Source organism: Ailuropoda melanoleuca, chromosome 4 (genome assembly GCF_002007445.2).
Source record: "Ailuropoda melanoleuca isolate Jingjing chromosome 4, ASM200744v2, whole genome shotgun sequence".
Classification (NCBI taxonomy): domain Eukaryota; kingdom Metazoa; phylum Chordata; class Mammalia; order Carnivora; family Ursidae; genus Ailuropoda; species Ailuropoda melanoleuca.
The window spans coordinates 10,570,616-10,578,336 of record NC_048221.1 but is presented as its reverse complement, the minus strand read 5'-3'; positions in this window follow the sequence as shown (position 1 = coordinate 10,578,336).

Below are 7,721 nucleotides of genomic sequence, written 5' to 3'. Positions count from 1 at the left end.
CTATATCATACTTAAAGGGTCTATCCAACAAGAACATCTAACAATTGTAAATATCTAGGTTCCCAACATGGGAGCAGTCAACTACATAAGCCAACTGTTCACCAAAATAAAGAATCATATTGATAATAATACATAATAATAGGAGCCCTTAACACTCCGCTCTCAGCAATAGACAGGTCATGTAAGTGGAAGATCAACAAAGAAACAAGAGCTTTGAAGGACATAGCTGACCAGATGGACTTCATTGATATATACAGAACATTCCACCCTAAAACAACAGAATACTCATTCTTCTTGAGTGCACATGGAACTTTCCCTAGAATAGACCACATACTGGGTCACAAATCAGGTCTCAATTGATACCAAAAGATTGAGATTATTCCTTCATGTTATCAGACCACAATGCTTTGAAACTGGAACTCAACTACAAGAAAATGTTTGCAAGGAATTCAAACACTTGGAAGTTAAAGAACATCATGCTAAAGAGTCATTGGGTCAACAAGGATATTAAAGAAGAACTAAACAATTCATGGAAACCAATGAGAATGAAAACATATTGGTCCAAAACCTATGGGATACTGCAAAGTCGGTCCTAAGGGGGAAATGCATAATCACCAAAGCATCTCTCAAAAAAATAGAAAAATCCCAAATATGAAAGCTAACCTTACACCTAAAGGGCCTGGAGAAAGAACAGCAAATAGAAACAAAACTAAGCAGGAGAAGAGAAATGACAAAGATTAGAGCAGAGATCATTGAAATAGAAACCAGAAAAACAGTAGAATGGATCAACGAAACTAGAAGATGGTTCTTTGAAAGAATTAATAAGATTGATAAACCCCTGGCTAGACTTATCCAAAAGAAAAGCAAAAGGACCCAAATTAATAAAATCATGAATGAACAGGGAGAGATCACAACTAACACNGGGGAGAGATCACAACTAGCACCAAGGAAATAGAAACGGTTATTAGCAATCATTACCAGCAACTATTTGCCAACAAATCAAGCAACCTGGAAGAAATGGTTGCCTTTCTGGAAACTTATAAAGTACCAAGAGTGAAACAGGAAGAAATATTTATTTATTTTTAAAGAAATCTCTACACCCAATGTGGGCTTGAAGTCATGATCCTGAGATCAATAGTTGCATGCCCAGGCTGCCTGGTTGGCTCAGCTGGTGGAATTCACGTCTCTTGATATCAGGACTGTGGGTTTGAGCCCCCCATTGGAGGTAGAGATTACTTAAAAATAAAATTAAAAAGAAAAAAGGAGTTGCTTGCTCCACTGACTGAGGCAGCCAGGTTCCCCATGACTTAAGATTTAAATATAAATTCTTTTTTTTTATATATAAATTGTGACTTTGAGCCCTTTGTGCATTAAGATTTTAAAAAGTATTCAGTACTAAAATTGTTTGCCCATTCTTTTTTAAATCTTTGTGTCTGTCTATATTCTTTTAATTTCATACTTTTTCAAACATTTGCTCTTTTGATTTTTATCCTCTCCTAATTTTTTTCAAATTTCTGTTCAACACAAAAGATGGGATTATTGAGTTTGTGTTGTACATACTTGTGTAAGTGTGTATTCATATGAAGTAATGTACAAATCCACACATACATATCTGAGCTCCTTACCCATAAAAGACTTCTTGGATTCACCAACTATTTCCAAACACTGTATTTATTCCTAACAACATCCACCTGAATTCAATATAAGTAAGCGAAAGTTTCAGGTTGGTTACATGTTTTACAATTATATAACAAATCTTTAAAGCTTTTGTGCACTTTCTTAAATTATATATAAATCAACTCATGCAATATGTACTCTTAATTTTTGTATGATTACTTTACTTCAGAAAATTTTGCATTTTAAATTTGTTTACTTTATTGTATGTCATTGTATTTTGATCAATTGTTTAAAAGAAAAAGATCTGTTTTAACTAATCAATGAATTCAGCAGGATATAAAGTTAATATACAAATATTGGTCACCACTCTGTGCACTAATGAGAAATTCTCAGAAATAGAAATTAAGAAAACAATCCTATTTACAACTGCATTGGCAAGAACAAAATACCTAAGAATAAATTTAAACAAGGAGGTGAAACACCTGTACATTGAAAACTATAAGACATTGCCTAAAGAAATTGAAGATTCAAAGAAATGAAATGATGTTCCATGTTCATTGATTGGAACAATTAATACTGTTAAAATTTCCATACTACCTAAAGCAATCTGTGGATTCAGTGTAATCCCTGTCAAAATACCAATGACATATTTTATAGAAATAGAACAAACACTCCCACAATTTTTTAAAAAGATTTTATTTATTTATTTGAGGAGAGAGAGAGAAAGAGAGCATGAGTGGGGGGAGTTGCAGAGGGAGAAGCCGAATCCCCCCTGAGCAGGGAGCTTGATGTGGGGCTCAATCACAGAACCCTGGGATCAGGACCTGAGCTGAAGGCAGATGCTCAGCCAACTGAGCCACACAGGTGCCACCACTCCTACAATTTTTATGGAATCACAAAGACCCCAAGTAGCCAAAGCAATATTGAGAGAGAAGAGCAAAACCAGGGCATCATGCTCCCTGATTTCAAACTACATCACAAAGCTGTGGTACCCAAAATAGCATAATATGGGCATAAAAAACACAGATCAATGAGATGGAATAGAGAGCTGAGAAATAAACGCACGGTATGCGGTTAATTAGTTTACAACAAAGGAGGAAAGAATGCACATTAAGTTAAGAACAGTCTCATCAATAAATGGTGTTCGGTAAACTGAAGAGCCATGTGCAACAGAATTCAACCAGACCACTATCTTACACCATAGGCAAAAATGAACTCAAAATGGATTAAATACTTGAATGTAAGACCTGAAGCCATAAAACTCCTAGAAGAAAACATCTTGGTATTGACAATGATTTTTAGGAATTGACACCAAAAGCAAGGGAACAAAAGCAAAAAATAAACAGTGTCTCCTTCAAACTAAAAACTTCTACATGGCAAAGGAAGCCACCAACGAAATAAAAGGCAACTTCCTAAATGGTAGGGAATATTTGCAAATCATATATATGATGAGGGGTAAATATCCCAAATATATATAGAACTCATATAACTCAATAGCAACAAACAAAAAACAAACAAACAAATGAACAAATAATCTGATTAAACAATGGGCAGAGGATCTGAATAGACATTTTTCTAATGAAGACATACGGATGGCCAAAATGTCCATAAAAAGATGCTCAGTCAAGAAATGGGCAGGGGACATGAACAGACATTTCTCCAAAGAAGACATACAAATGGCCAACAGACACATGAAAAAAGGCTCCACATCACTTGCCATCAGGGAAATACAAATCAAAACCACAATGAGATACCACCTCACATGAGTTAGAATGGCCCAAATTAACAAGACAGGAAACAACAGGTGTTGGTGAGGATGTGGAGGAAGGGGAACACTCCTACAGTGTTAGTGGGAAGGAAGTTGGCAAAGCCATCTGGAAAACAGCATGGAGGATCGTCAAAGAGTTAAAAATACAGCTGCCCTATGACCCAGCAATTGCACTACTAGGTATTTACCCAAAAGATACAAATGTTGTGATAGAAGGGGCACCTGCACCCAATGATTATAGCAGCAATGTCCACAATAGCCAAAGTACAGAAAGAGCCCAGATGTCCACTGATAGATGAATGGATAAAGCAGATTGTATATGCAATTATAATCTGCTTTATCCATTATATCCATATCTGTTTATCTATTACACACACACACACACACACACACACACAAACTGAAATTTAAATAGAAACTTAGAGAAAAAAAATTAGCCCATACAATCCAATGATGAAAAAAGAATGTTCATAGCGGCAATGTCCACAATAGCCAAACTATGGAAGAGCCAAGATGCCTGCCAACAGATGAATGGATAAAGAAGATTTGGTTCATATATACAATGGAACATTACTCAGCCATGGGAAAGGATGAATATCTACCATTTACATTGACATGGGTGGAACTGGAGGGTATTATTATAAGTCAATCAGAGAAAGACAATTATATGGTTTCACTCATATGTGGAAGATAAGAAATAGCTCGGAGGATGACAGGGGAAGGGAGGGAAAACTGAATGGTAAGAAATCAGAGAGGGAGACAAACTGTGAGAGTCTCTTAACTATAGGAAACAAACTGTGGGTTTCTGGAGGGGAGATAGGTGGGGGATGGTGTCTGGGTGATGAATATTAAGAAGGGCACGTGATGTGATGAGCACTGGGTGTTATATGCAACTAATGAATCATTGAGCACTATATCAAAAACTAATGATGTACTGTATGTTGGCTAAATTAATTTAAAATAAAAAAAAGAAATCATACACCATGTCAGACACTGATGGGTGCTATGAAGGAAAAAAAATCAGTATAAAAAGGAGTGGATGCAGAGGTGCTACGTTTTAATATGAGTTCAGGGAGAACTGCAAAGAAGGTGACATTTTAACAGAGGTTCCAGAAAGACTGAGCAGGAAGCAGGAGGATATCCGTGGGATGTGGGTGCCCTTCAAGGAGAGCAGAGCAAAGGCCCTGCAGAAGGCACTTACTGCAGATATGCAGATCTCAACATGCAGTCAGTGTGGTGAGGGAATGAGCAAGAGGGAGAGATATGAGAGGGGGTGGCAAAGAATGTTGAGGACCAAGGTGGCTTTCCTGCCACTGATGGGACTTCAAGACCCCGGAGTCCTTCCTTCACATGGTGTTCTTTGCATCTTATTAATTCTGTTCCAAGGTGTTCTGTGAATAGAGATAAATCCCTTCCTTATTTCCATCTGTTGGTGAACATTCTGGCATTTAAAGGTTATATATTGAACTACATGAACTCCAGTACAATTGCCCTGAGGACTGCTCAAGCCCCCCAACACACACACACACACACACACACACACACACACACACACACACACACACANCACACACACACAGTGTGCTATGCCTCCTGGCAGTGTGTTACTATCATGCTTTTCTTGCCCCCAGCCACAATAATGTTGAAAGGAATGATAGAAGGCAAACTCAACATCAGATTACCTCTACACTGAAGACTGTGTAAATAATAATTAAACTCTAGTTAGTAAGCCTCCTATGGACATGGAAACACAGGGCTCCATTTTAATGTAATCACACTGTTTCCTATATTTAAATAAACATAAAAAAGAGGTTCCAAGAACACAGAAAGAAATGGACACAAGGGGTAAAAGAGATCTAATAAGCTCAGGGGATCCCTGAGAGACTGGCAGGCAGGAAGCTTCCCTGGTTCTGGCAGCATTCCAGCCCCAGTCCACATCCTCTTTCTGCCCAGGATAATAAACAAAACAGGAAATAGCAGTATATCTAAACAAGAAAGGAGTGGTATTTTTATGTCAAGACAGTTTACTGATTGAATATCCCTCTACAAAAATGTGCAGAGGGAATAAACGTGCAATTTACAACAGAAAATATACAATGTGTGACAATAGTAGGTGATTTTTGAAGATGAAATAATAAAAAACTTTTCCAAATATGTTTTTATTTAAATTCAATTAGCCAACATATAGTACATCATTAGTTTCAGACGTAGCGTTTAATAATTCATCAGTTGCAAATGATACCCAATGCTCATCACATCACTTGCCCTCCTTAATGCCCATCACGCAGTAACCCCATCCCCTCACCTGCCTCCCCTCCCACAACCCTCAGTTTGTTTACTATTAAGAGTCTTTCATGGTTTGTTTCCCTCTCTGATTTCTTCTCATTCAGTTTTCCTTCCCTTTCCCTATGATCCTCTGTGCTGTTTCTTATATTCCATGTATGAGTGAAATCATATGATAATAATCTTTCTCTGATTGACTTATTTCACCAAATGATTTTAAACTAACACTTTTCTGATGGCTGAGTAATTTTTCCATTGTATATATGAACCACATCTAACTGGAGGGTATTATGCTAAGTGAAATAAGTCAAGCAGAGAAAGACAATGGAAATGGTGGAAATCTCCCACTTTTTCTGTGAAATTAATCAGGTGATCCAACTTGCCTGTTCTGACACCTTTCTTAACGACATAGTGATGCATTTTGCAGCTGGATTGTTGGGTCGTGCATCTCTAGCTGGGATCCTTTACATTTACTCTAAGATAGTTTCCTCTGTACGTGGAGTAACAACAGCTCAGGGCAAGTATAAAGCATTTTCCACCCGTGCATCTCACCCTTCAGTTGTCTCCTAATTTTGTTGTATGGTCTTGGGAGTGTACCTTAGCTCTGCTGCTCCCCAGAGCTCCCACGCAAGTGCCGTGGCCTCAGTGATGTACACGGTGGTCACACCCATGCTGAACTCCTTCATCTACAGCCTGAGGAACAGAGACATAAAGAGGGCTCTGAAGAGAATCTTTGGGGTTCCAGTGATGTAAGGGTGAATCATCCTGGGGTTGAAGAAGTGTCCATGATCGCAGGGCTGTGAGCCAGGACCAGAGTGAGGAACTACTATTCTTTGATCAGGCTGTGGAAGTAGTATTGGCTCCTTCTGTTTATTTCATGGAATTTCCATTTCTTTCAATTCCACTTCTTTATACATTAAAGTAACTCAATTTACTAATCTTCTGGTCTGTCTGATATATGGACAGTTTCCCCATTGTCCGTTTTCATACAATCCCAATATTTTCCCCAACCTTGGTCACAAATGCCTGGAAATTTCTATATCTTATATGGGGCAAATCAGATTTCTTAAAAATAATTTCATTTCAAATGATTTATATCATGCCATGTAAATTTTCCCTAGATTTCCCTCAAGAATAATCATGAGTTGTATTCTTCTTACGGAAGACGGTACCTTGGCCACTAAACCCTTCACATAAATTTATTGCAGAGGAAAATATAAAACTACAGTTTTCACCTTGAGTCTATCAATCTTTTTCCTCACTACCTTCACTCCTCTTCCTGAGAATGTGGACTCTAACACTGTTCACTTTAAGTCTCAGGCTCCTGACAGGAATGCTCAGGCTAGGGAAGCCCAGGCACCCCCTGCGCCCCTGTGCTTGTGGACATTCCCACAGATGCTTCCCTGACCAGAGCCTCTGCTGTGGCTGCACCAGCCCTTGGGTTCTCATTGTGACTGCAAGACATGCATCAGCAACACCCATCAGAGAACTCTAACAAAACCAGGTCTATTAGTCACAGGTCCTGGAGGGCAGAGGCAGAAAAGTCTGGGGGAGAGGGTGTCGAGATTCAGAGGGAGAAAGAGGAAGTCCACAACTGGGGGCCCTGCTTTTATTGAGTTCCATGGGCAGAGTGGCTAAGGGTTACTAGATTCACTCTTCATTCAAATTTTAAAACATGAGAGTGAAATTTTGACACAGAAATGGAAATCAGGGTCACTCATGTGTCTGGATAGAGGTGATTCAGGGCTTTCTGAAGAGATACATCATGGCTGGGGACAGTCTGAGTGATGATCTGATAATAGTGTCCCACACCTGACAGTGTGTTTTTTCGACATGGTTGTCCTTGAAATGGATGCCTCAGAAATGAAAAGCTTCGTCAGGCTCTTAACTCTACAAACAGGCTTCTGTGTTTTATAAGTAGTCTTGTTTTATTCTATTATTCACCTAGGTGTCCAGAATGCCCACCATAGCCACTGGCAAAGCCTGTTAACAAATATTTATCTCCCAGTAGAGTCTACATGGAAAGAAATATTTGAATAAATAGAGTGACCTC